The 26,201-nt window shown below is 39.5% G+C and overlaps 1 protein-coding gene across 2 annotated transcripts in view; it reads left to right on the top strand.

Annotated features, from left to right (window-relative positions):
• TMC3 (transmembrane channel like 3) overlaps nt 1–26,201 on the top strand; it is a 107,406-nt gene that overhangs the window by 50,977 nt on the left and 30,228 nt on the right. Inside the window, exons 12-17 of one of the 2 annotated variants that reach the window (XM_071441386.1) lie at nt 3,220–3,464; nt 5,654–5,809; nt 9,110–9,247; nt 9,394–9,524; nt 12,551–12,756; nt 20,007–20,878. The gene's annotated coding sequence lies outside the window, so the exon portion shown is untranslated. The remainder of the gene's footprint in view (nt 1–3,219; nt 3,465–5,653; nt 5,810–9,109; nt 9,248–9,393; nt 9,525–12,550; nt 12,757–20,006; nt 20,879–26,201) is intronic. The other variant, XM_071441387.1, reaches the window with a different exon arrangement.

Genomic DNA, 26,201 nt, shown 5'->3' with positions numbered 1-26,201 from the left:
TTGATGAAATCTGTACAAGAAATTCTGTTACAGTGACATTAGCTGATTTCCCTTCTACCTGCAGAAAAACAAATATTTTTTGGCTGCATTTGCATCATTATATATTCAAAATAAATTAAACACATGGTACCTGCATTATTAAGAATGCATTTTTTATTAAGCTACCGAGAATAATTGGCGCTGAAATTTCTTTTCACATACCATTCACGAGGTTGAGTCTTTTGAAAACTAAAACACAAAACAAACTCAACCAAGAAAAGCCCAATCAAAACCTACAACAATTTTACACAGAGATAGCAGCATTTCAAGTCAAATAAGCATGCTGCCTCCACAATTCCATTGTAGGCCACACTTCATTTCTTTTGACTTTCTCTTCAGTTAATCATTGGGTTTCCTAAATACAAATGCATTATGACAATAATCAGGTTTTAATTTAAATTTAAATGCATTCCTTAGTGTATCCAGTCAAGCTGCGTTCCTTCCTTCCTTCCTTCTGATGTGGCTTTTTGGGGGAAAGTGAGTGCAACTTCATAGAATTTTTTTCTGTCTTTGTCATTGTTTAGTCAGTCATTCTTTCAGAGACAGACTCTGAACCTTTCACAGTCATTGTCATGGTGAGGCTGTTGGCATGGACTGGTCTCATGATGTAAGTGGGAGTGGAAAAGGGTGATAGAATAATGAATTTGTGATTCTGCACAGAAGGGTTGAGAGCTGGGAAGGGAAGACATCTTGAAAAATATGAAGTTTGAGGTAATTTCCTGTCTTATGCTGCATGTTGCTATTTCAAGAAATAGCACTGATCAGTTGTTTAAAAGACTAAAAGGGAAGAAAATATTTATCCCAGTATTGCAGGCTTCTTGTTCTTGTTTATTTTGTCGACTAAAATTCTGTGACACGCTGCAGTACAGCCCTTCAATGGCTGAACAGCTGGCAAAACAGAAACCAGTCAAAGCAGCTTCTTTGCTGGGTTACTTCTCACCATACAGGCATGTTGCTTCATCTAAATCTCAAAGTTAGCACAACATTTTTTCTTACAAAAGGTTGGAGCAGGGCTAATCTATAGTTGGTATGGTCCTTTTTCTGTTGTGTGTTATTTCCAGCAAGGGGGGTGACTTTGCTTAATGTCAGCTGCCAACACAAGAAGTCAGGACAGCACCAAGCCTCTGCCTCTGCCAGAAATATCTGCAAGAAGTGGGGAGTGTCTCTGTGTGCTGCTTATATCCAGTGGCCTGAATCCAAAGAAATAATGAAATAGCATTTCTTGCTTTGATGCTGTTACTTCATTCCATCACCTTGCTCAATTCAGTTCAATTTACCTGTTTTTTAAAATGCGTTCCATAATATTTGCTTGAGTTACTGTAATTAAATCCTCTGCTATTAGTTTAGGTCCACTTTCTTCTTGTTACTTTATATATCATAAGAAATCAAATTTTCTTCTTTGGAGGAAGTATTACCTTCATACATAATGTACACAGAGTAGCACAAAATTCTAAGATGAATTAGGGGAAGCTGGGCAGCTAGGAACACAGAAAATAGCATGGATTTTCTTTTCAAAGAAAGCTGGAGGTGTTGGGTGTTGAACCAACACCTGAGAATTCATCAATACTGGGTTATCTGCTCTTTTTTCTAAAGGGGCTAACTTGATTTTTAAACAACTTATTAAAGCATTTTAGGAAATCCTTGAAAGTGTCCAAAAATAACTATATAAATCACAATTGTCTTTTGTGTGAACTGTACAAAGTGAGCCATAAAAATCAATATCTGGTAGGAGAGAAGTTTCTCAAACATGTATTTTTATCAAATTAACAAATGAAAAAGTGTGTGTTTTTAAATTAAAAGAACAGCCAATTTGTCATGAATTTTAATATAAACTAACCCTCGACCTTTCCTTCTCGCACGTCCTCACATAATTTGTGTAATTGTTTCTAGCAGTTACGTACATTTATTTAAATGCTTTATCTGGAATCAAATACTCCTTTTGATTTAGATATAAATTAAAAATACAGACATTGTTGATGTTAAGCCAGCCTATAACGAAGCTCAGTTGTTTGGCTCTTATGAGACAGCAGTGTAACAGTGCTACACATGGGTTGCTTGAAACCAGCTACTGGAAGGTGTGCTGTACCCAACATTCTCCTGGATTTTTAAAAACTATTTTAGCATCCTGACACAGTGCCTCTTTGGTATAAACTGCTGCCAACAGTAGATACAAATTTAGTGTGTCCCCAGCCTGATTTGTGAAATTATGGCACAACATTTTGAAACTACGCCAGTGTAGGATAGAAGGGAAAATGCTGCTAGCTCTGGCTTGCTACTGTAAATGTAGAATATTAAAATGATGATTAGTGGGAAATTGGTGGAATTCAGGCCTGTCCAGGAAGACCTAAGAGGGAAAGGAGACAGAAATAGGTATCACAGTTCTGGCACTTGATTTTGTTTTCTTGGAACCTGATTTTCCTCTGCCTGAAATCTGTTAGAAGTTAGGGAAGATCAATAGTATTTGATTGTGGGACTTGGGCAGGAAGGGAGTGCTCCAGGTTGTGCTAACATGGGATAATTCGAATTTGGTGCTATTTTTATTCCCCTTTCTTTTCTCCTTTGCCAAATTCAATTTACTTTGGCACTGTTTGGTCTGTGACCTTTCCATCTAACTTGCTTCTGGGGTTTGTTAGTTATTTTCCTTCATTACCTTCATCATCTAACCCAAATGCTTGCCACTGCTCACAGGTCCTTCTCCAAAGGTAGGAGTCAGAATTCAAATCCAGGATAAAGTGCTTGGACAGCATTAAGAGCTGAACCCCAGCTAGTGGGTAAAACTTAGTGGACTGAAGAGTTGGTCAACACTCTTCCCAGGTTTTTAGCATAGTTATATGGCAGCTTGGAGACCCCTCATGTCACTGGGAGACAAGAGAGACAAGAATGAAAAGAAGCCTCTTGAGAGCTTCATTTTAGTGTCTGAAAAGCTGTGCTTACTCTTATTTTGTCCCTTTAACTATTTCATCCTCCTTCCAAATGCCTCTGTTGCTGCCACTTGCCTTTCTCAGCTGTAGAACAGCAAGAGCACATCTGCTACCTGATGCTGAGGTGATTCTTGGTTTGAAATTCCTCTGAACATACAAAGCGTGAGCATTGCTTATCTGTTATTGCTTATCTATTATTATCCTAGAAAGATTCCACCATGGGCATTAATTTTAATTGCTCCATATATTTATTCATCAGAAATCCTCTCTCCCTTGCTGTTTGGAACTGTGGATGTATCTGAATGGCATACGAGCAAAATCTGACTGGGGAAATGCTGGTGTGGACTGAAGGTACATTGATTTGTCCCTTTAGTGCAATGTTTATGACAGGTGATGTCAAGGGAAGAGAACTGTTATATCACTTGTGCAGAAGAGCCTTCAAAAGAAAAAAAAATCATCACTAAAACTGCCAGAAATACCCACAATTTCATTCTGATCATTAAGGTAACTTAATCCTTCTGTATCTGGTACTCTTTGTTTTGTGGTTGTGTTATAGCTGTGCAACAAAATTGAAAAGCAATAAGTGGCGTGCTTGGGGTGAATTTCATATAATGAAATTGAAGCATATCATTTCCTTTAAAAAAGTTAACATGGCAAGAGATTTAAAATGTGTGTTAATTTTAATAGATACAAATTACTGTAATCACATCAAGAGATAAATTACTATAATCATGTCCCCTTAAATCTTTCAGTGATTATAATGCCCTTGTATCAGTGTCATGTTTCTAACAAGATATTAATTTCTTGTCATGCGTGGTCTTTAATGGGTATAACCCTGTGTGTTGGAGCCTATTGCTTTTGGGTGGGACAGCTATCACTTTCAGTGGCAAAAAACAAGATGGGCAAAGGCAAGAGAAGTTACAGGAGGTGGATGTGCACATAGGATAACTCTGAGTCCATCCTGTCCTCTGCTGGAGAGCCAGGTCATCCCTCCTCCTGTTTTGGAAACAGCTGCAGTGGTTGCACAGGGATGCTGGAATCCAAGGAGGCATCCAATGCCAGCATTGACTTCTCTCAATTTAATGAAAAAGGTGTGGGGAAGGGAAAATCTCTCATCCTGGAGGGCCATGAGTGAATTCAAGGAGGTTTTTTTCCTGGAATTCACCAGCACACTCTACCCAGGGATCCTCTGTAGGGAAACCTGAGCCCACGTTACTGTGGGTATTTATAATGACAAAAGAAAATAGCTATGACAGTGGAAAGCACTGGGGTTTTTTATACTCATTTAAGAGTAATATGCTATACTATTTAGTTCCTGTTTTCATCAAAATCCATGTGGAATTTTATAAGTCAAAACAAGGGAAATGTTTTATAATATTTTCAGTGTGGGAAAGGGAAAAGGAATTGTTTTGCATTTGAAGCTTCTGCAGCATAATTATAGGGGTGTTCACAATTTATAGATGATTCCTGTGCCAGGGACTTTTTCCCCTCTTTCTTTTGGGTCAATTTTCAGGGAAAAAAAAAAAGTTTGAAAAAAAGGAAGTGACTTTCAAACTTCTGATTTGCTTTTTGTCAACTCCTTGCTTGATAGCAGCTTTGACAACCTATAATATAAATAACAGTACTTTTGAGAAATATATTGTCCAGTGAAATATTTTCCTTACTTCCTCTTAATGACTGGGACTGTTCATTGAGAATGAACATGTAAATAATGTTATTACCATGGAGCAGAGTTAATAGCCTCTAATGGCCCAGAACCTGTGAAGAATCATGCCCATGAGGAACTCCTTACACAAACAGTCCTGGTAAACCCAACAGGAGTCTTCATGTGGTAAAATTACTCACACAAGTGAGTGTTTGAGAGGAAAATGTCATTGCTCCTCTCCCACATTCCTCCTGTTCCTCCATGAAAGAAAGCCAGCACATGAACATCAAAAGGCATTTTTGGTCAAATATGTCCCAAATAAGGATTTCATCTTAGACTAAACAACTGGTTTGAGTATTTGCTGTAACTATTATTGAAAATGTTTTTAATTTTTCTATTCACTTTCTAGCTTTTGGTTCTTGATTTAAATCATCTGTAGTGCTCCTACTTACTGTGTTCACTTGGTATTTAATGTTTAGAATGTCTGTTTAATACACTTTAATAACCTCTACAGTTCAGCTGCATTTTACTTAAAAAACATTCATTACTCTAAAAAGGTTTTGGAATGAGTGATTCATCAAAGAAGCTAAAATAGCTCAATCTTGTGTCCTGCTAACAAGACACAAGATATTTGTTTAATTGTAAGTGCACATTCAAAGCATTTACAATTAGCAGTAGCATAGTTATGAAAGAAATAGTGTCTAGAAGGAGCTGTCATTTTTGTCTGACGTGAGGTTACTTCAAAAGGCACAATTCCCCTGCAGGTACTGAAGTTATCCAATTACACTCTTGTTTGTTTATTATAATTAGTGTGTTTTGGTAGAGGTTTTTCATGGGGAAATGAAAACTAGCTGATAAAACAGCTATTTTCCTGAACCAGGTAATAAACCTGATCACAATAGACCTGTGAGTTCTGGGAGAAGGTGTGCAAAATTTCCTATGGTGATTTTAGGGGGGTTGGTTTGGTTTGGTTTGGTTTGGTTTTATTTTTCTACCATATAATCCTTGATCCTAAAGGTAATCTAATAACTGTCTGCTTTTCATTTAGGCTGATTGTGAGTCAAGTCTGTATCTGCTGAGGAAGTTAAGTGATGCACCCTCTAATTAAGTCTCTGCAGCACCTTCCTCCTACATAAATGGGCTGGTGGATTCCTGGTTGTTCCTGTGGCCACCAGTGCAACTGAGGGACCCATCTGAGTGACAGGTACTTACATCCATTTGGAATTTTTAATCACAGCTTAACACTTGTCAGCTTCAAAGTATACACTGTAGGGAAATTAGTGTCACATCATGTGATGCAGCAGTTGTAGGGCTGCAAAGAAAACAGATTGTTTGATTATTTTTTTTCTTCCATGGCTAAGGTTAACTGCCTGGACAGCTGCAGTGGAGCCTTCAAGGCATGCTGCTTTATCTGATTGGTCTCAAGCTTGATCTGGCACATGAAAGGAAATGTGAGGAAGTTTCCAGCAGAGATCATTTTGCAAGTCCAAAGATAAGGGCAAGGTCAAGTTCACTTGTGTTTCCACAGTATCTGGTTACAAACATCGGCCTAAGAGCCACGCAGATAATTCCAGTTTAGTCTGGCAGTGGTTTGCACCTTCAGCAGATTTGCCTTGCTGGAGTATTTGTCATGTTCTGTTCACCAGCACCACAAAGGCCCACCACAGGAAAGCAAGAGCAGTTACCTCTCTCAAAAGGTGACTTTTCCTTCCAGGGACCAAACACATGGTGATTTTATCCAGGTTCTGATGTGCAACTTGCACTGGTGTTGCCAACCTCCCATGGGGCTGCAGGGAAATGTTAATGTTTAGTTAAGGAGTAAGCTGTTATTATCTGTGTTACGTTATTTTAGCACATAAGGTTTCTCCTGTAGGAAATTGCCATTTCTTCCATGCCTTCAGAACTGTGGGAGTTACTGCAGGAATATATGAGGTGGGAAAATAGAGCTGCCTTTTTATTTCTTTTTTTTTTAGTTTATTTTTTAAACAGTGTCCTTTATGGTTATTGTGACTAGTGTGTGAAACTTGAGAGCTGTGGCCTGAGGGTGGAAGGAGCTGTCTCTGCCCCATGAGGCTCACCAAAAACATTTCCTGAGTAATGGATGAGCATTGCCTTACAAAACCCAGCCCTACACACTGCCCTCCCTCTGAAAACTGTTCCAGTCTCAGTGCTCCTCAATTTGCAAAAGTTTATCTTAATTCCACCAAGGTCTCGGTGAGATTTCCTAACTACTTTTTAATTTCTTAATTATGTATATTGTTACCCTGCAATGCTTTATGGCTTTATGTAATCAGTTTTTCTTATGGCAGAGCTGCTGGTTAGTGGTGCACTTCAGTAAAAACCACAATTCAAATTTTTCTCCTAGCTGTTGCTACAAGCAGTAAATTCTGAGGTTAAAGGAAAGGAGCATATTGAGTGAGCCTGTGCACTCTTCCATTCAATCACCTCAAATGCTGTTTTGTGTATGCTGTGCTTGAGGAACAGGTCTGCAGTGTAATGTGTATTTCTCAATATCTTCCACAGAGAAGCAGAAGCTGTGAGGATTTTTCTGTCCTTTTTCTTTTCTTTTTTTTTTTTTTTTTTTGAGGTCTGCATTTTTCTTCATCTCAAAAAGGAAAGTTGTCATCCCCCAAGTTAAAAATCCATACAGTGAAATAAGTTGGCCTTCTTTCATGAAAATGTTTGCTCTCTCTACCATGAAAAAAGAAGATTACAAATTGGCTGTAGAATATCTTGATAGCTCTCATGTAAATTATTCTACCACTCACATCAATAAGCACAGTCAGTACACTGGGTAGAGAGATGCCTTTCTGAATCTTTTTGGGATCTGTTTTCAGAGAGACAATTACAGTGGGGCAAACTATAATATAATAGTGAAATTAAGGTGAAGTGAATGATGTGCTGCTACACAAAGCTTGAAGAGATAGAGCACTGATCTGTTAAACATGAGTTATGGTTTTATTTTTTTGTAAATTCTCCAAGATTCTGGTCTGGTTTTGATTTTGGAATGGGTGGGTGGTGGTAGTTCTTTTGTCTTTGGAAAAGCATCTTTTATAATTAAAGAGGCACCGTCCTGGCATGCTCTGGTCACTTGGATGGTTATTAGGGAGAGCTCTGTGCAAGCTGGCACTGAATTAAACCCTCAGTCCAAATCCCCACTGTGCTCTGAGAGGAGGCTCATACCAAAAGGAGCATGTCATGTCCTCATGCCTCCTTTGCTGACATTATTAAGGGCTGGGATGATTTCCTGGGCAATAATGATGCGTCCATGTCCAGCTGTCCTGCAGCAATCAATCCACAAGTGATTCAATCCCTGGGAGCAGAGTGTGCCCAAAAGGTTCAGTGATAGGTGTTGGGGCAATTCTATCAATTCATTTAGAAATTCTGACTGTCTCAAGGCATTTCTCTGCTTTCCTGTTTTGTTTTCATAATTTTTTCCCAATACCATGAAACCATGTTTAACTTCACATAGTGCTTTCTTCCAGGGAGAGCTGAACTGCACACAAATTTATCCTGATCAATCTGTGTCCAATCTGTTACTGGCTTGATCAGATAGAAATGGATGATATTAGTGAAGCTGGCACATTGCTCCTAACCTTTCCTGATGGCATATTCAATACTTGAAAATACCAAAGATCTAAATTTAAACAAGATCTATAAAATCACTGTCCCTTTTCCAAGAGATATATTATATGTATCTCATGTCTTTAAAAGTCCTAATTTGAAAGCATGTGGTCTTTGTTCCCATTTAATGTCTAGGGTAAGACATATTCCCCCAAAGAACATCCCTAGCTTTCAACTATTCCTCATTATTTTTATGCTTTTTAAAATAAAAGTAACAAGCATTTGCCTTTCAGTGAACCTGTCCTTCCCTTTCAAAGCAGTGATTTTTTATTATTGACTTTCAAAGAGCAAATCAATCCCACTAAACTGCCACACTTTTTATCCTAATTATTTTTTTCAATTGCTGTGTTTCTTATTCTACATCTGCATTAGTATAACTTTGTTTTTTTCCCTTTTAAACATAACATTAATACTCATTTATGTCTTTTTACTTTCCAGCTTTATGAAGGCACTATTGACGCTCACCTTTGTAAATGTCTACCCTTGAAGTTTTAAATGTTTGCAATAAACACACAATTTTGCTGCCAACGTTAGCAGCCATTAGCCATAAATTAGCTGCTTCATTTCAAGTTCAACTTCCATTTCTCCTAAAGTACCATCAAGAATCCTTATCCCCTGGCCAGCCTTACACTGGTGGAGTAGAGAGATGAATTTCAATATTTTAAGAATTACACAAGTGTGGCTTTGACTGCAGTCAGGAATACACCCTCCTTAAGTGTTTTCTTCCTTTTCTTGGCTAGTGTAAATCCTTTGGATATTTCTGACAGTGTATGCCCCCTGGAATGTCTCTGCTAAAATATCCAGACATTCCAAGACGTTGGTGGCAAGATCCTGAATCATAACTGTAGTAAATTTCTGGTGGGTGTTGCTGCCTTTTTAGATCTCTGTGGGAGCTCCTACCTTTAATCCCTGCCATCAGACTCTGCTGTGGTGACTGTGACTCTGCATGTCAAGAGCCAATTCTCCAGGAAGACAATTCATTTCAGTGATGTGCTCATGTGACCTGACTAATTCTGAGGTGAGAGCACTGACATCAAGGAGAATCAGGCCAGATATGGGCTCTTGTTTTGGTCTTTAGATAATTATGGCAAGTGTGCTGTAAGCATGGGGTGGACTAGATGAAAGGCAACACTGTTTTGTTTCTCTGATAATCTGAATTTTTAGGTTCTTCTCTCAAATGTTTGAGTTTGAAAAGCAAAGACAGCCAAAAGGAGATTGTTTTGGAGAGAAGTGAAAGCCAGCCTGGGATAGCAGTCAAGGAAACCTCAGTGGTGTCAAAATTCAGTTACAAGGAGGTAAGAAAAGTTCTAACAAGGTCTTCCATGTGACCAAATTTATATTTTAGAAATTCTGTATGCTCTGTTGTTGATTTGTAATTGATATTCAGCATCCACACACATCTATACCAGGTGAAGAGCAGAGGCTGCCTAGGTCTCTGGGAAAGCCCCTTGCACAGCAGCTTTTCCTCCCTGTAATTCAGACTTTCCATCCCTTTCCTCTCAGGTCCGTGTGGATTCCTCACATGCTGGTATTTGTGCTACAGACATTTCTCTTTTCCTAAGGTTTGGGAAGAGAAGTGTTAGCACCTTCTCTCTGGAACAGAAAGGATATTTGTCCGAGTTGGCAAGGTGATCTCAAAGCTGCAGAATGAGATTTAAAAGTCTTGGTCAAAGGGAGAGGCCAGAGCAATATCAATATCATCTTAGAAGATTTGCCTTTGGTTACAGAGACCTGCTACCCTCAAACACATTGAGAAACCACACTGATAAACTTTGCCAGGGTCAGTCTGTGGGGAGGTGCTGTAACACAGGCTGCTTCAGAAATCCAAATGTTTTGTTCTCTGATTTTTAATGTTTTTTTCCCTGCATTCTACCCAAATGAATAATTTTTTTGATGAAGTTGCTCCTGATTTACACACACAAATGTGCCAGTCCCCTTCTGTTCCTGTCTATCTTAGAAGAAGCATGAGGAGTTTAGCTTTTCCTCACTCAATTTTTAGTAAAACACAATAATTATTTTTAAATATAAAATAGACTCAGGCTAGGGATCTTGCATTTTGAAAGGCACCATTTAAAAAACCAAAGACAGATGGTCTCTTGTACCCATAATTTCTTCTTATAAAATGCAATTTGAATTATTCTCAGTGGGTTCAGAATATCTTTTTTTCTAGGCATGAGCCAAGGCTTTTTCCCTCCAGCCTACAGAGGAATATACACTAGATAATAAATACTTGATGCATAATTTGTTGCTCACTGTGAGATGCCTCCTAAATATTTTGTTTACATCGTTTACATGTGCATATATTGCAAGCTAACAATAATACAAGCTATATTGAAAACTCATGTACAATATTCAGGGATTTTAGTGCATAGAATCTAATAATTCTTTTACAGAATTGACAGAAAAAGTTTTAAGGATGCAAATTTCCTAGTAAATTAATCCTTCAGTATTTCAATACTTGCTACAGTTAAGGCCAGTAGGAAGGATAAAATGCAGTGGCCCTACACTGGCTTTAGGACAGCTGTCTGTGCTCTGAAGGCTGCTACACATCCATCTCTGTCCTCCTGCTTTTACAAATTCTACAATCCCAACACTGATGCTGTACCTGAATTTTCCATTTTAATAAGAGGTAAATGTGTTTTTAAACAGTGATTGTGTTCAAGGTTCTTCCTTTTAAAAGTTTTATTTTTTTTCTTCTCTGAAAGGGCTTTCTGGCCTCTGATTTCTCCAAGTCCTGGAAGCTTAAAGCCAAATGTTCCCATTGGGGTGGTTTAGGTGGATATGGACTTTCAGGGGGGATGTTCACATGAGTTTCATGTTCAGCAGTAAGGAAGGGACACAAAACTCTTGTCTCTAAGCCAATGGTGGCCAACAGCTCCTCCTGAGCAGCCTTGCATGGGCTGACTTCTGTGTGGGGTAAGGATGAATCTGGGGCTGCTCTTCTTGGTGACAACAGAAACCAATGTCAGGAAAATTAATTCACTGTATTTCCTCCTGGGTCTTTCTTACAACTCTCTAAAGGAAGCTGGAGGAAATACATACATAAAAAATCTACCAAGGGATATTTTAAACAAGACAACATCTGACTTGAAGTATCTGAGCCAGAAATGGCTGGGACTTGGGAGAGGACACCTGAAAAGTGTTGATCACTGTCCTATTGCAGTCTTCCATGTTTATAAGATAATTTGGCTTCAACTGGTACAGCTCTCTGTATGTCATGTAACTCAGGTTTACATGGATTTATTGATAAATAGTGGATATTCACATGTCCAGTGGTGTGATGCAGTGTGTGTGGTGCAGCTCGTCCTAAATCCTCTTTAGAGACAAAGGGGAGGAAAATATTCCTGCAGAAGGTGTTTCAGAGAAACCCTGGGTTCTCTTTGTCCAGCCAATTCCTCCTGCAATGGCAGCAGAGGGGGATAAAACAGCTGAGCTGGCTGATAGGAGCTGCATGGTGTTGTGTGCTTCCACACCACCACTGAATGGCCCTCCTTAGCACAGGACATGGAAGCTCCTGTGTAACGAAAATCCATTTTGTGCTGCTCCAAACACCACATCAGCTTTAACAGCTAGTAACAATCATCATGCAATTATTCTGTTTCATGGCTTTAAGGAGAACAAGACACAAAGGAGCTTTTTGTCGGGGGGTGTGAGGCTTTTTTATCACTGTTAAGCTGCAGTGTAAAATCTGCTCTATGGGGGCATCTCCTGGTGCTCAGCAGGGTGGATGGGCAGCTCTCTGTCCCTGTGAGCAGCTCCACCCTGGTGGCTTTGCCTTTGCTGCCTGCACTGAGCCCAGCAGAGGAACAACAGGCAAAGACTGACCCGAGCAGGGTGGGGTGGGGCTGGGGAGTGATGTCCCACAGTTTGGCAGCTCTGCTGTAAATGTTTGTGACAGAAATTGCCCCTTGAGCTGTGCTGGAGCTGCCACAGATCCTGGTCCCATGGGCCTCCAGCCCCGCCTGTTTTCTTCCTTCATGAGAGAGAAGCAGTAGAATAACAAAAGAAAATTTCTGACACTTTTCACTGTTTTTTTCCCCCCTCTCTCTTTGTCTGGGATTATGCTGAATATAACTTAAGCCCTGGTGCCCTCTTCTGATCTTGCAATAGGTGTCAGTCCTCAGCACACCTGTCCCTGCAGCTCCCCCTCAGCAGCCAATTGTTTGGAGTAGGGCGAGCATTTGGGGACACAGATATTTTAATTTGTAATCAGCTTTAAAGCTTTCAACATTTACTCTGATCAGAAACAGCAGCTTAGGCATAAATTAGCCTTTTCTATTTAAAAAAAAAAAAAACCTTTTTTTTTTTTTTTGTCTCCCAGCAGGGGCAGTAGGCTCGATGTGAAGTCCACAGAAGTGAAGGGATAAACCCTTATCAGCTCTGGCCCAGCCCCTGACACAGCACTCAGAGTCACTTAGGCAGAAAGAGGTAAACTGCTGCAAGATCTTCAAGGAACAAAGACTGATTAAGGATAATCTTGTAGAAAATGTTGCCTTTTTCTGGATGTATTTAACATGGGAAATACTGGTAAGTGATAATTGTACAATTCCTTGGCTTTTCAGTGCTAGCAGCCCAAATTTAGTTTGTGTCCTTATATGCAGGCATGTGTAATGTATATTAGGTATATCTCTGACACTCAGCTGCAGACTGTATGAATTAGTTCATTCATCATTTCCAGGCTGCCACCCCTGGGATGGGAGGCAGCAGCTGGCAGGGAGCACACAGCAGTTCTGCACAGCAGCCTCAAAGCCAAGCCAGAAATTCTGCATCCAGGTTCTATTGCAGGGTGGTTCCACACACGGGGAACTAGAAACCTCTTCTTTGCAAAAACACACACTTCCCTTCTAAAATCATATGTTTTACTGATAGCCATTGAAAAAAAAGAATTACAATATTTGCCCATAAGGCATATGATATATCCAAAGTATGCTAAATGTTGCTAAATCTTCTAGCACTAAATTTACTGCAAAATAAGGTTATGAATTAATTTTCACAGTCCTGGCTTTCCTGTGGCTGTTTGCTTATGTTTTAAGCAGATAATATTCTGCAAACTGAGAGTTGTGCAACTGCAAATAAACATTCTCTACTGACCAAACTACTTGTTGATAATTTTAGATGGGAATTTTTGAGAGACCGATGGGCAGATTAACACTAAAGGCCTCTCTAGCAAGTGGTTTAACAACACATTAAGCAACAAAAGGGATATTTATAGCTCTTTGCTGGAATATGAGTTTTCCAGCTCTCTATTGCCATCTTGAGTCTCTGACTGCCTTTGACAGAAAAACCAAATTGGGTGTAACATGGACAGAGACAAAGGGAAAATCCATTTCCTGTCCTGATGGCCAGAGCCCTCTCCAGCTATCAGCTGAAAGTCATCAGGTATCACAGAAACAACATTATTTACTCCAGTTGAGATTATACACCAACTGAGAGCTGAGGGGAGATGCCAGGGCACTGTGATGCCAGTGCAAATTTGTTCTTGCAGAATGAGGTTCTTGGAAAGCAGCTGAGCTCAGGGCCCAGGGGAATTCTTGGACATGTGCATCCTGCAGACACCTCTGGCTGTCAGGGGAGCTGGTAAGAGTTTAGAGTATACTTACAGGTGGACTGGGAAATTCTGAAATTCTGAAATTCTTCCTCCTATGCAGAGGTTTTGATTCTCCATTCTCTTTGTCCTATAATTGTCCTTGACAAATGTCTCACCTTCCTCTGAGAATCACTAAGGTGGGAACTGCAGTACCTCATCCATCCTATGATATTTTAGCATGTAGTTACTACACACTAAAGAAAACCTATGGATTTCCAAGTTCTTTGGGATAGGTGCCATGAAAAGAAGCCTGAGGCCTTTCCTATGTGGGCATTTCTCTAACACCTCCTGCTTTCTACCTCAGAATGTTCAGACTCTTTTTTTATTGGTTTATAACTTTCAGAAGTCCTTCTTTTTATTGTTATTATTCCCTATTCTCTCCCACTGCCCTGTTTCACACTTGGTAGCAGTGTTTTCAGCCAGTTTTCAGAGCTCAGTATTTGAAGAGTGTCCCAGCAGAAGGAATACATTGTGAGATCATTATTACTAATTGAATACTTGGTGGGGGATGTCTTCCCCTCCACTGAGTGCACTGAAAATAAGTTGCTAATACTTGATTCTAATAAATCTACTGCCCATAGCCTGTTTTAGAGTCTTAAGTGTATTTGGGCATAATATCAGCAATCAGTAATTCCCTCTTCCAAACAAAGGATACCGTTTGAAGGAGCCATTAAAACTCCTTTTTAATAAATCTCAGAGTAGCAGCTGACACTAACACAGTTTGAGCTGGGCTAGCACAGGGGTAGATTAAACCCTGATGAAAACAGCCTGGATTATCCACCCTGCTTTCTGCTGCTCTCCACTGCAGCAAATATTGGTCCTCCCTCTTTCTGTGCTTGTTTCTGCAGTGCCAGGCTGGAACAAAGGGCCCCTAGACCCCCCTGCCTGGGGCTGGGGTGAGCTGCAGGTGCCATTCCTCAATGCCCAAATGCAGGTAAAACTCTGAAGGTGTCAGGCCTGGGGCTCCATAGAACCATTGGCACAAAGGAAAATTGAATGTTTTGTGAATAATTTGTGCTGGCTGCATCTGAACAAATGAGTGTCTCCCCAGAACCTCAGGTGGTTTTGTGCTCATTTCAGAATTGCTTTGCCCTCCTAGGATCTGGGTGGTTCCTCAGGTATTGGTAATGGATCAAACTTAGCATTTCTTTAAAAGAATGGCCTCATTTATTGGATTGTGCCTTCTGTACTCTGCTGGCAATGGCCTTCCAAAGAGGTGCTCTGGCACAGCCATCCTGGGCTCCCAGAATTCACAGAGCTGATTATTTTTAATAACATTCCTGGAATAATCTCTGGATGGTGTATATTTGCATTTGTATTGATGTCATCACACTGCTGCAGCTCTGTCTTCAATACTCCTTTTTATATATTTCCTGCAAGTGCCACATTAAATGATCATGGGATTCTTGGAAAAGCAACAGGAAATTATATAATGGTGCCCACAAGTCTGTGTATTGACTTTTCCACAGACTTGCTGGTCTCTGAGCCTAAAAATTGTTAAACAAAGATATGTGATCTTATTTTCTGCTCTTGATTCTTCTTACTGTCTGAGAAGACCTGGTCTTTTGCTGTTCTACTATGAAAAAACAAAAAGCATAAAAAGAGCTAATTATAGAGATTATTGTGGGTTTGATTATAAGGATACTTGTTTAATTTAGTTGCTTTACATTCTTAAGTAACTCTCAGCAGGAATTCAGATGGACACTCTCTGTCCTCTGCAAGTGAGGGACAACTGGCTCTGTGATGAGCAGAAATGTCTGTAATGGAATCCCAGTTCTGGTATAAAACTTGTGGGACATTAGAAGAAATAATTTCCTTTTAAGTCTACTTCAGTACATTCAAACCATAAAGCATAACCCATAAAATGGAGCAAAGATGCAGGGAAACCTGGTGTTTGTGGCATTGTTTCTCAGGAACTTGCACAGGTCATAAGCTATGGAGGACAAGGCAAAGGTTTCTATGGAAAATTGTAGAAAAACACCTGATGCCAATGTCACAGAAACAGGAATAGCTGTAAGGCCTGGGCTTTTGGCCACGTCTAAGGGTTTCTCAAAGTGCTTTGTGGAATATTTTGAATATTTATACCTGACAATTCAAAATCCTTCTCTTTGTTGGCCTGAAAATAGCTTTGCTTTTGAAGATACAGAGACCCTTTCTGGTTTGTGGCGATTTTACCAAATAACTTTCCCCTCTTATGGGTTTAGTTTTTATCTGAGGGATAATATATCCCCTAGATGTTGGAAATAACCAACATATTACATTGCTTACAGCCTTCCAGTCTCATTTGGATGATTCCTTCAGTAAATTCCCTTCTCATCCAGGATGATTCCTTGATCAGGCCAAGCTGGGTTTCCAGTTTCCAGCACATTCCTCTGAAAGTCTCATCCCTGGGTGAGTCCCCATCCATGTGTGGCACCGTGGGGTGGTGGCAGTGCCTGCCAGGAGCCCTCAGTGCTGATGAACTGATAGCCACAAACCCAAGGGAAGGCCAAGAGCAGCCAGCCTGCTCTGAAAGCTGCAATGGAGCCTTTCTCTGTGCTGAAATAATTCTGGTACCAGGAGCAGTCTAATCCTACCAGGGTGAGGTCGAAAAGTGCTGCTTTACCCTGCAGCAGCACACTTGACTCCAGCAGCAGATGAAATTAATCTCTCCTGATCTCTCCACTGGGACTGCTGGATGGTTTCCAAGGCTTGGGCAGGCCTGTGGAGCATCAGCTCGAGCACTTCAGGGCTCCTGGGGTCTGAAAAAAGACACATCCTATAAATGCTGCTTCAGTTCTCCACTCAGGGCTGGCAGCTCTGCAGAGAGCAGAGGATGCAAGGCAGATATTTGAGATTTGCTCTGCTCCTCACGGGACTCAAACCAAGAGCAGCTGCCCTGGTTGGAGCTCATCAGTCCCACATTCACCCTCTAGAGCAGAGAAAGTCCTAAAGCATTTAACTCTTACATGGTAATTTAAACAAACAAAACCCAAAGACGTTTGGGGTGTGACTGCTGAGAGCATTTTAACTCCACATGGATTCTCACACCTACTGTAATTCCTGAGATTCCTACTTCCCAGTTAATTGAAATTGGACATTAATTTGTATTTCCTGAATGAGAACAGCATCTCTGGCATTTATTTTATTAAGATACACAACTTTCGACACAAACTTGGAATAAAACTGACAATGGCTCAATGCAGTAATATACTGAACAAAAAGTTTACTGAAAAAGTGTTTATTTTCCCCCTCTCCAGCACAGAACCACTGTTTTCTGAGCTACACAAGCTATTTGCTTCCTACTGCTTGGGAGTTTAGCCTGTTTGGAGAGACTGCAAGTGAAAACGAAAAGTATTGGAACCCTCTAGTGTATTTGCTGAAAAAGTAATCTTCTTTAGTTGTTTACCTACATCTTTTCCCAAAGTAGATTTCTGTAGCCACATTATACTACTATCAAAAGGATTTGATTCAGCTGAGGAGGCAAATGAGACAAATGTGTTTTGTCATGATTGAGAATGAAGAAAAATAAGTTTCTTTCCATTGTAAATATTTACACATTGGGTAATGTAAAAATTTACTTTGAGGTATTTACAGTGGGAACACAGACTGTTTTTTAAATAGCCATAATGTTGTTGCTAAAGCTTGGTGACTCTTTCTTCTCTGTTTTCTGACAGATTGTATGATGAAATATCAGGTAATACACTTTCAGAGCACGAATCATCATCCTGTTTTATTGGTTTAATCAGTGTGAAAGGAATGATTTAATTCACTATCCAATTAGATTCCTGAGTATGTTCATTTTAATAGGCTCAGTATTTCCCTAATTTATCTGCTAATCATTAGAAATGCATTTGGCCTCAGCTCAGAGACTGCTGTGTCCTGGGGTTCAAGCTGGGATTAGCACAGTTCTAAGAAATCCAGAGCATGTCTGGATTTCAATGGAGCAATGGGATCTGAGTATTTTGCACACACTCAGGTGAGAGCAAGTGGGGCTGATGGTTTGTGTGTGCTCGTCTCCACAGGCACACACAGAGGTCAGGACATTCCCTGGCTGATACAACTTCCTAAGCAGGGTTTAATTACCAGGAAAAGTTCACACAATGATAAAAAAAAAAAAAAAAATCAGTTTATCATGTAGTTAAACTGGCCTTGCACTTGTATGTTTTTGAGCTGGGTGAGTACTTGTAAGTACTTTGATTGTAGTGGCTGTACTGGAAGTGGCTCTAACGCAGACTCTCTGTGTCTTCTTGGAATAAAAAATGTTTTTCTGAAAATTTACCACCTGGTAGGAGTCAGGAAAGGGTGAGATTTACTCACAGCATTATCACAAACTTGGTCAGCACAAATCTGAAAATTGAATTTATAAATCAGGGATTAGTTTTGCTAGGATACTTTCCCCACAGCAAACTAAATGCATTGAAAACATTGCTCATCCCTCTTAACTAACAGAAAATACTCTTTATAATTTATTTATAGAATTATGAAGAGTATGGATTTTGACAGTGTTATCTAGATAACTAGATTTTTATTAGAAATAAGCCAAGCCTGAGCAGTGAAATTAAAAGGATTTTTTTTAGATGTCTAAAATTTGATCATGTTGTTATTTGAACCTGCCATAAAAACAGTACCAAGAAGGTTTCTAATAAGTCTCAGGGCATAATGCTACATAAGAACTTCTCTCAAAAGTAATCTTTTTTAATTTATGATTAGTGATTCCATGAGTCTTTATTTCCCTACAAAATGCAGTGTTTGGACATGATACAGTGTTCTGTTTCCTGTTTCCAGAGCTCTCTGGAAATAGGCTGATTCCCAAAAAAAAAAGAAAACTGACAACAAGAGTTATTAATGTCCCCAAAAGCAAACTCCTACTCTGCAAGATTAATAGAAATAGTTCAGTCTTCTGCAATAGTGTCAGTAGAGTTAGATAAGTTATATAAGAGTCAGATAAGATTTGGGGTCAAGAAGAAAAGATAAATAACTAAAAGTCCTCCTATAGTCAATATAATATTTTGTTACAGCTACAATATTTAGCAAAGTCCATATAGACACAACACAGTTTTGATACATCCATGGGAGAAATGATATCATTTTAACAGAGCTCCTTTAAGTGAAATATCTGTTTTGATCCCCTCTTGTTCATTTGAATCTTGAACAAGTTTTCATGTTCCAGGATGAAACACTTGTTGCTTTTAGCTTTTTATATTTCTAGTTCTGCAGTGAGAGTTGATTGACAAACAGCGAATGCCATATGCCTCCTCCTCACCCTGCAACCAGAAGGTTGGGGTTAAAAGTGAGAGGGGAAAATGGGAAAAGAATAAATGAGAGCACAAGAAATTTGGCAGCATCAGAGATCTGTACATACAATTGCTGAATGACACATTGAGGCAAGTCAGCTTAATTATAAATTATATGTGGTAGATTTCAGCATAAAAGCATTTTAGAAACTAAATCCCATATTGGTATGTTGCATTATCCTGAAGTGACCCTGGGCAGCCAAATGTTCTTGCAGTCTGTCCTTGGCTCCTTTTTTGCATTATACAGGTTCCTAAGCCAAATTTGCAAAGTTAAACATCTGAGCTGTAAATAAAGATCCCTAAAGCCTACTGTGCTTTCCTTGTTCTAAGAGTCCCTTCACAGTATGGCCTCAATTCAGCTAAGTACTTAATATGTACTTAAATCCCACTTAAATCAATGGGATTTAAACATTTGCTTAAATGCTTTGCTAAATCATGGCCTATTAAACTGTCTGTGTTGGAGATCAAACTGTAATTTATATTGCTGTGATTTCTTCTTCTGGTGTTAAACATGAGACCCCAAACTACATTTCACTGTAGTCTTGCTTGAGTGAAGCTGAACTGTTTAATGGGAATGTATGCAAAACCTGTGTTCCTCATGTGCAAGACACAGGTTTAATTTATCTTGGTCATCAGCTGTGGTAAAATTATGTTCCTGATAAAGTGAAGTCAAATAAGCTCCATTAAGAGGCTGAATGTTTCTCACACACCATCATTTTGAAGATGAATAGCATGAAGTTTTTCTTTTTCACAATAAACAGTACAACTCCTGGTTAAACCTGGAACATAAAGTTATTTGTACAGAATGTAGACACATGAAAATATTTGTAGAGGAAGGGGGAAGATTTTTATTCTTTTGCTGATTTGTTGGCAATCTCTTCCTGGCTTTTTTTTTTTTTTTTAATGCATCTAAGGTTGACAAGAAAAACAGCCTTTTGTAGCTGAGGAGGCAGCAGGAAAAGGAGTTGCCAAAAGAGCCAACAAGAGCCTCCAAGTAATTGGATGTGTGGAGAAAATATGTCAAAATTATTGCAACTGCATATAGTACAAGTTTTTTAGAAGGAAGTCAGATGCTCCACTATGCCTGGGATGCCCACAGAGATTACTCTGGCCTTATCACTGTTTTTTTGGAAAAGAGTGAAGATGAATGGTGGGAAAGTGAGGACACTTCTTGACTTCTTCTCTTCTCTGCTTGTAGTGGAAATCAGCCAAAACTCCAGCTCATATGCCAAGAAAGCCCAAATGAAGAGATGAGTGGAAAATACCAGATGCTTAAATTTGTCTTGGATTTTCTCAAAACTGCTAAGACTGGTTTTCTCCTTAATTAGCCAAATATGGGATGGAGTGCATTTCTTTTTCATGTACAGATATTTCTTGCATCCTATGAGTTAACCACCTCTAGGGCACGGCTGTCCCTGTCAGAGGAGGTGGCAAATGTGGCTTACAACGTGAAGAGATGAGTGCTGCAGAGGACATCCCATCCTCCCCACCCACAGCACTGCTGCCCTGCCAGGATTCCCCCAAGACTGAGATTCCTGGGACTGCTGTTGCCTGGAAGTCAGTTTACATTTCTGTCATGAGAAGGAATTACTCTCAATACATGATTTTTTTTCCCAACTAGACAAGATTTATTTCCAGTCCAAGAGTTGTCTTTTGTTCAGTGCTTAGTTTGTTGTGTCACTTGCAATGACTTCAGTAATATCTGGAAAAAGAGATAACTAGAAAAGCCTACAGCACTTGATTATTCTGCTCAGAATATCTGATACAGCCCCTTCAGACAACAGATGTAAGTGGTATCAATGCATACAATTTCATAGTAATCTTAATATTCCAGTTATTTCCATAATTTTATACAATATACAGATACATTAATATTAATGTCACACTTAGAAAAATGAAATACTTGCAGGATATTTTATCGTTTAAAACGAATTGTTTTAAAGGTAATGTTTATATTCATAATATATTTTAATAATCATTTCCTACTAATATTTAAAATCCATGTGTCATCATTTGGAAAAGAATCCTACTCCAGAATGTAAAATATTCTAAAAATTTTAGGTTCATCACTGATTGAAAATGCTTGTTATGTATTTTATATATATATACATATATATATAAAATATATGTATGTACGTATACATATATATGCATGTGTGTATATACATATATATAAAATAAAATTGTTTCTCAGCAGGTTTTTTTAAACTCTCCAGTCAACCACTACAGAACCTCAGTGAAAGGGAGAAAACAGTAATTTTTTGAGCAGGGGAAGTAAATCTTTTTTTATCTATCATCTGCTGTTACAATTTCTTCATATCTGTGTGCTTAGTGATAAATTTTTCTTTTGCAGCTTCCTTTGTTTCCAAGACTGGATAAAAAATTATAACTGCTTTGAAAAATCTTAGAATGTTGCAGCACACTTTGTTTCACCTCAAAAGCTGATTTTTGAATTGCACATGAAAGTGCTCCATGTTTTCATATTAGTTTTTTAAGATTTAAAGTTTCCACAAATATTTACAACTACCCACTCTTTTCTCACAACTAAGAAGTATAGATATAAAAAATCCACCCCTTCTGTTTTCACACTCTTTATCACATATTGAATTAAATTAGAAGGGAAAATGGAAAAGAGATTAAATTGCAATTATATTACTTTCTTCAAATGATCATAATTTGATTTAATTTCAAATAAAATATTAATAAAGTGCTAACTTGGTGGGAAATGCCATTAATGGAACAGTTTCCCAGGGAAACAGAAGCAAAGTGATTAACTGTCCTTTCTGCTTCAGTAATGAGATCTTTCTAAAATAAACAGTTTTGCCTGGTTTAGCATTTGTCTTATACATTTATGCCCAGTTCTAGAAGCTCAACCTATACATGGCATTGTATAGGTTCTGGACCTTGTTTGAGGGTTTCTGTCTTAATTGTCTTAATTGTCACACTTTTTAGAGGTTGTAAATAGCAAGCTGCAAGAGAATCCTTTTTAGATTCTATAATTAGAAATAGGGGAAAAAATCGTGTACATGTCTAATACATGTCTAATTTCAATGATGCAATGACTGAAAGTATTTTTAAACAATAAATGTGAAAGATATCTATGTGCAAGTTCTCATGAAAAGATTCAGAGGCTCAAAATTAGATAATTTTAATGTACTCTTATGGTTGGTTTTCAGTTAGAAAATTGAACTCCAGAAATGTCCCCCTGGCTAAATGAGGCTTTTGCAATGTTGATATTAATCAATCAACTCTCCAATAAGAGCCAAGCCTCAAATCCACAAGCATGAAACAACAGCTAGTAATGGCCACGTGAATTGATTTCAGAAGGTTAAATGTGCACATTTGGGCTTAGAACAAAGTCTTTGTGGCCTTATCCAGAGGGGATATCTGTGTGACTCTCATACTTTGCATACACTGTAATAATGAAAATTAAGGGACTGGGTTTAGATGAGGCCATGAAGGTTTATTCATGGTCAAAATTTAGACCAGAGTTGTTTTTTTTCCCCTGATGAACAAGGTCCATAGAAGTCTGACACTGAATAATTTTGTTCCCTCTTGGGGCAGAAAAAAAAAGGATGTAAAAAACCCCAATGTACTAAATATATGTGTGATGGCAGATTTTTTTTTTTTTTAATTGGTTAATGGTTGGGCACATTCAAAGGATAAAATTGGTTGTTGGCTTCTATGCTGTGGTTGTGGCTGAGGCTGGCATCAATTGTTTGTTTAAACTTAAGAAGAACAGTCAAAAAAATGGTTTCATGGTAAAAATGGGGATGTAAATCTGTAAGTAATCATGCCTAAAGATGGGCTGGGTAGAAGTAGTTAGGCTTTGGTTTACTGTTTAGCCAAAATTTTCTCCAACATTGGCATAATTAATGGATTTGAGCAAGTATAGCTATTCTGAACAGCAGAGAAACCTGACAATGAGCCAGGGTTCAACCAAGGGTGGGATACAGATGGATTTGGAGAAATCATAAGTAGGTTTTTACTGTAGGACTTTCCAAACTAAGGCTGTTATTAGATATAGGCTAAGAAAGGGATTCTGGTTGACATTTAATACCCATTACAGAAGAGGTTTCCAGGCTAAAATCAGCACTGTGTCCTTCAGACCCCAGAAAATTACAATTCTCATAAGGGCATGTATCTGTCCCTGGACTGAAGTGTTTGTGTTACCCATCTGTCTGTTTCAGACAGATGAGGTAGAACTTGGATTTGAGCTGCTCACACTCACAGGGAGTGGGAGTCCTTGGCTGAGGTTGCTGTTTAGGTGCTGTTGATCTTCCTTGTCAGGGCAATGTTTCCAGGGCTAGGTGACCAGCCAAGCTTTCCCTGCTCAACCTTGTATTTAGAATTATGCATATGTTCCTTGGCTGAATTGGAGCTCAAGACCCACAACTGGTGTCAAGCCAGGAAATGGCATGGCCAGTTAGCAAAAAATCCAAAATGAAAAGGAATGGGTGGTGGTATGAATAGGTACCATGAGCAGGGAAAGGCAGCCAAGCATGGGGGAGGTGGAAGGTTTGGCAATCATTGTAATTAACACAAAAAGCCTAATTGCAGAAAACAGAGATGCAGAAGCTTCAAAAGAACTTCCCAAAAAAAGATTGATTTCAAAAAAGCAGAAAGAAAAAATAATCTGATGCTGATTATTTGAATTGTGTGGAGCATATAACCAAAAAATGAGCAGAACAAAATGCCAAACAGGAAGGGGAAAAAAAATCTAAAAACCAGAAAATTTATTAAATGCAGGTTTTTTGTTTTTTTTTTTTAATCATTTTTAATGATGTTTTGACAAATGTCTCAAGGATTTGCATGTTTGAAAGAGGAACTTCTTGCAGTGCCACATGCACTTGAGGTACTTTGAGCCCTGCAGCTGCGGGCTGTGCGTGCTCGCTGCGATGCCACAGGCTCTGCAGCCATCTCGTGGGGACACTGAGCCTGGCCACCAGCAGAGCCAGCCTGGCACACTGAGCTGGGCAGCAGCACAGCCTGCCTGGCACAGGCTCATCTCCAGGCTTTGCTTCCTTGGCACAATCAATTTTTTTGGGGCACAGTAGGCAGAGTCCTACAGCACACACCAGTGAGTAGTGACTGCACGTACTGGTGGGTGATTTCTCACCTGCATTCAAATCCTGGGCATTTTCCCCCTCCCTCATCATCACAGACTTAACTACAGCATGCAGAGCCTGGGGCACTGGCTGCAAAGCAGGAAAGGTCCCTTTCATGCTAAAGTTCCATCTCTTGTGTTCTGGCAGAGCACACAACTTCCCAAAGGAGCTGTGGAAGGGCTGGCTGTGTCTGACAGCAGCACCAATAGGCTGCAAGGCTGAACAATCTATTTCTGTTTCCTCTTCCAGTCAGCTCAGATGCATTCTGTTCTTCTGTTCTCTCTGATTATACCCTTTCTGATCCCATCCTGCCAAGTCAACCAGCCAAATTCAACTTGGGGATGGTATTTCCTTTTTCATAACTGTTTGGCTGTCTTCCTCTCTCTATCTTCTTGGCAGTTTTTTGCTTGGCAAATCGGTGAAAGAAAGACTGCTCATTTCACTGGAAATAGCAATTGTTTTCCTGAGGGTTTTGTTTATTCAGCTTACAGAAAGGCAGAGACCAAGCAAGCTGATTTGTCCTGACAGGATGAAGTGATGGAGGTAGAGACCATTCACTTCATGGATTCTTCTCCAAGGACTATTAATGCCTTTTCACTATGCTCATCCCACTGCCAGCAGTCAGCCTGTAGCTCCAGAAGGTGCTCTTAAATATTCCAGGAGAAGCTTCCCTTTCTGCTTCCAGTGATTCACCAGCAGCTTGGGACACAAAGGTATCAAAGATTGTCCACCCAGCCAGGTAGAAATATGTTCACCACACTGAATACAATTTCTTTGAATCCTTAGGGGAGGTTTCTGCAGATTCTAGCAAGCTGGCCCACCACCACCATTCCCAGGTGAGCTGACCATGTTTAACCATCCACTTGACAATGGCAGGATTCCAGTCCTCACATTTGGTTCTTAATGACCTTGTTTCCTTGGCCTGGTGGGCAGAGTGGAAATGATTTCTTGGTGACAAGTGGCTGTGTTCTAAATGTATGGGAGGCCATGGCAAAAGGCTTTGTGAAGAGCTGAGTAGCTGTAGAAGCTGTAGCCTTTACTGCCTTTCTAAAGTCTCTGGCCTTGGTCCCCCACTGAAGTTTTTCTCTCAACTGTGCTTCAGTTGAAAAAAAACCCAAAACCAAAACTACTTTTCTTGCAGTTTGATCAGGGAATTGCAGTTTATTGTAGCACTCATTTAAATGCTCAGAGACTATTATCCCCAACAGATGCATGAAAAGGATTAAACAGCCAAACCACCTATGTTTGTGTAAAAATCACCAAAAATTGATTAAGCAGTTGTCTACCAGATCTGATATGTGGGATGCGATATGAGAGCAAAATAGAAGTGTAATTTCCAGAGGTGTAGTAACTATTGATGTGGCTACCTGGGTTCTCAAAAATGTTCATTACTAAAAGAAAATCTTCAGACATTTCAATGTTCCCCCTATAACTTCTGTTCCTAGGTATCTCTCAAGAATTTTCCTAACCTGATAATTTCTCTTTATGTGTCACTCATGTTGTTTGCTGAATCACATATGGTCCATGAACAACCAGTGAAACTCATTGCTAAATGATCTTTCACACATTCTGTGATCTGGACATTTGGACAACATCTGTTTATCCCAGCAGTGTGTCAGAAGAATCCCTGTCAGCCTGGTTTGGATGTGGTGGGACTCAGAGCATCCTGGGTTCCAGCACTGGCTCTGATGAAACCTGTTCCCCTCAGTCCCTCCTGTTGCTGTCTGGTTGTTGCCCTGCTACATTTCCCACTTCTGTCAAGTTGTATTTTGCAGACACTTCCCCTAATCAGGGGACAAATGTTTTAGGCTTTGCTTCCATGCCTTGATTTTTCTTTCCACCATGGAATTTCTTGCAAGGTGCTGCACTGGCCACAGGGAGGATGTGACCTTCAGGAATGGGTGCTTGAGGATCTTCACCTTCTAAAATTGAGATTTATGATCCAGTGACTTGAACCTTTCCCCTTCAGGTATTCTTGGTTTCTAATTGATCTGCAGCAAA

Source organism: Agelaius tricolor, unplaced genomic scaffold (genome assembly GCF_023055355.1).
Source record: "Agelaius tricolor isolate 1412-34295 unplaced genomic scaffold, bAgeTri1.0.p SCAF_16, whole genome shotgun sequence".
NCBI classification, from domain to species: Eukaryota; Metazoa; Chordata; class Aves; order Passeriformes; family Icteridae; genus Agelaius; species Agelaius tricolor.
Note: the sequence above shows the minus strand (reverse complement) of the source record. Positions and strands in the feature narration are given on the sequence as shown.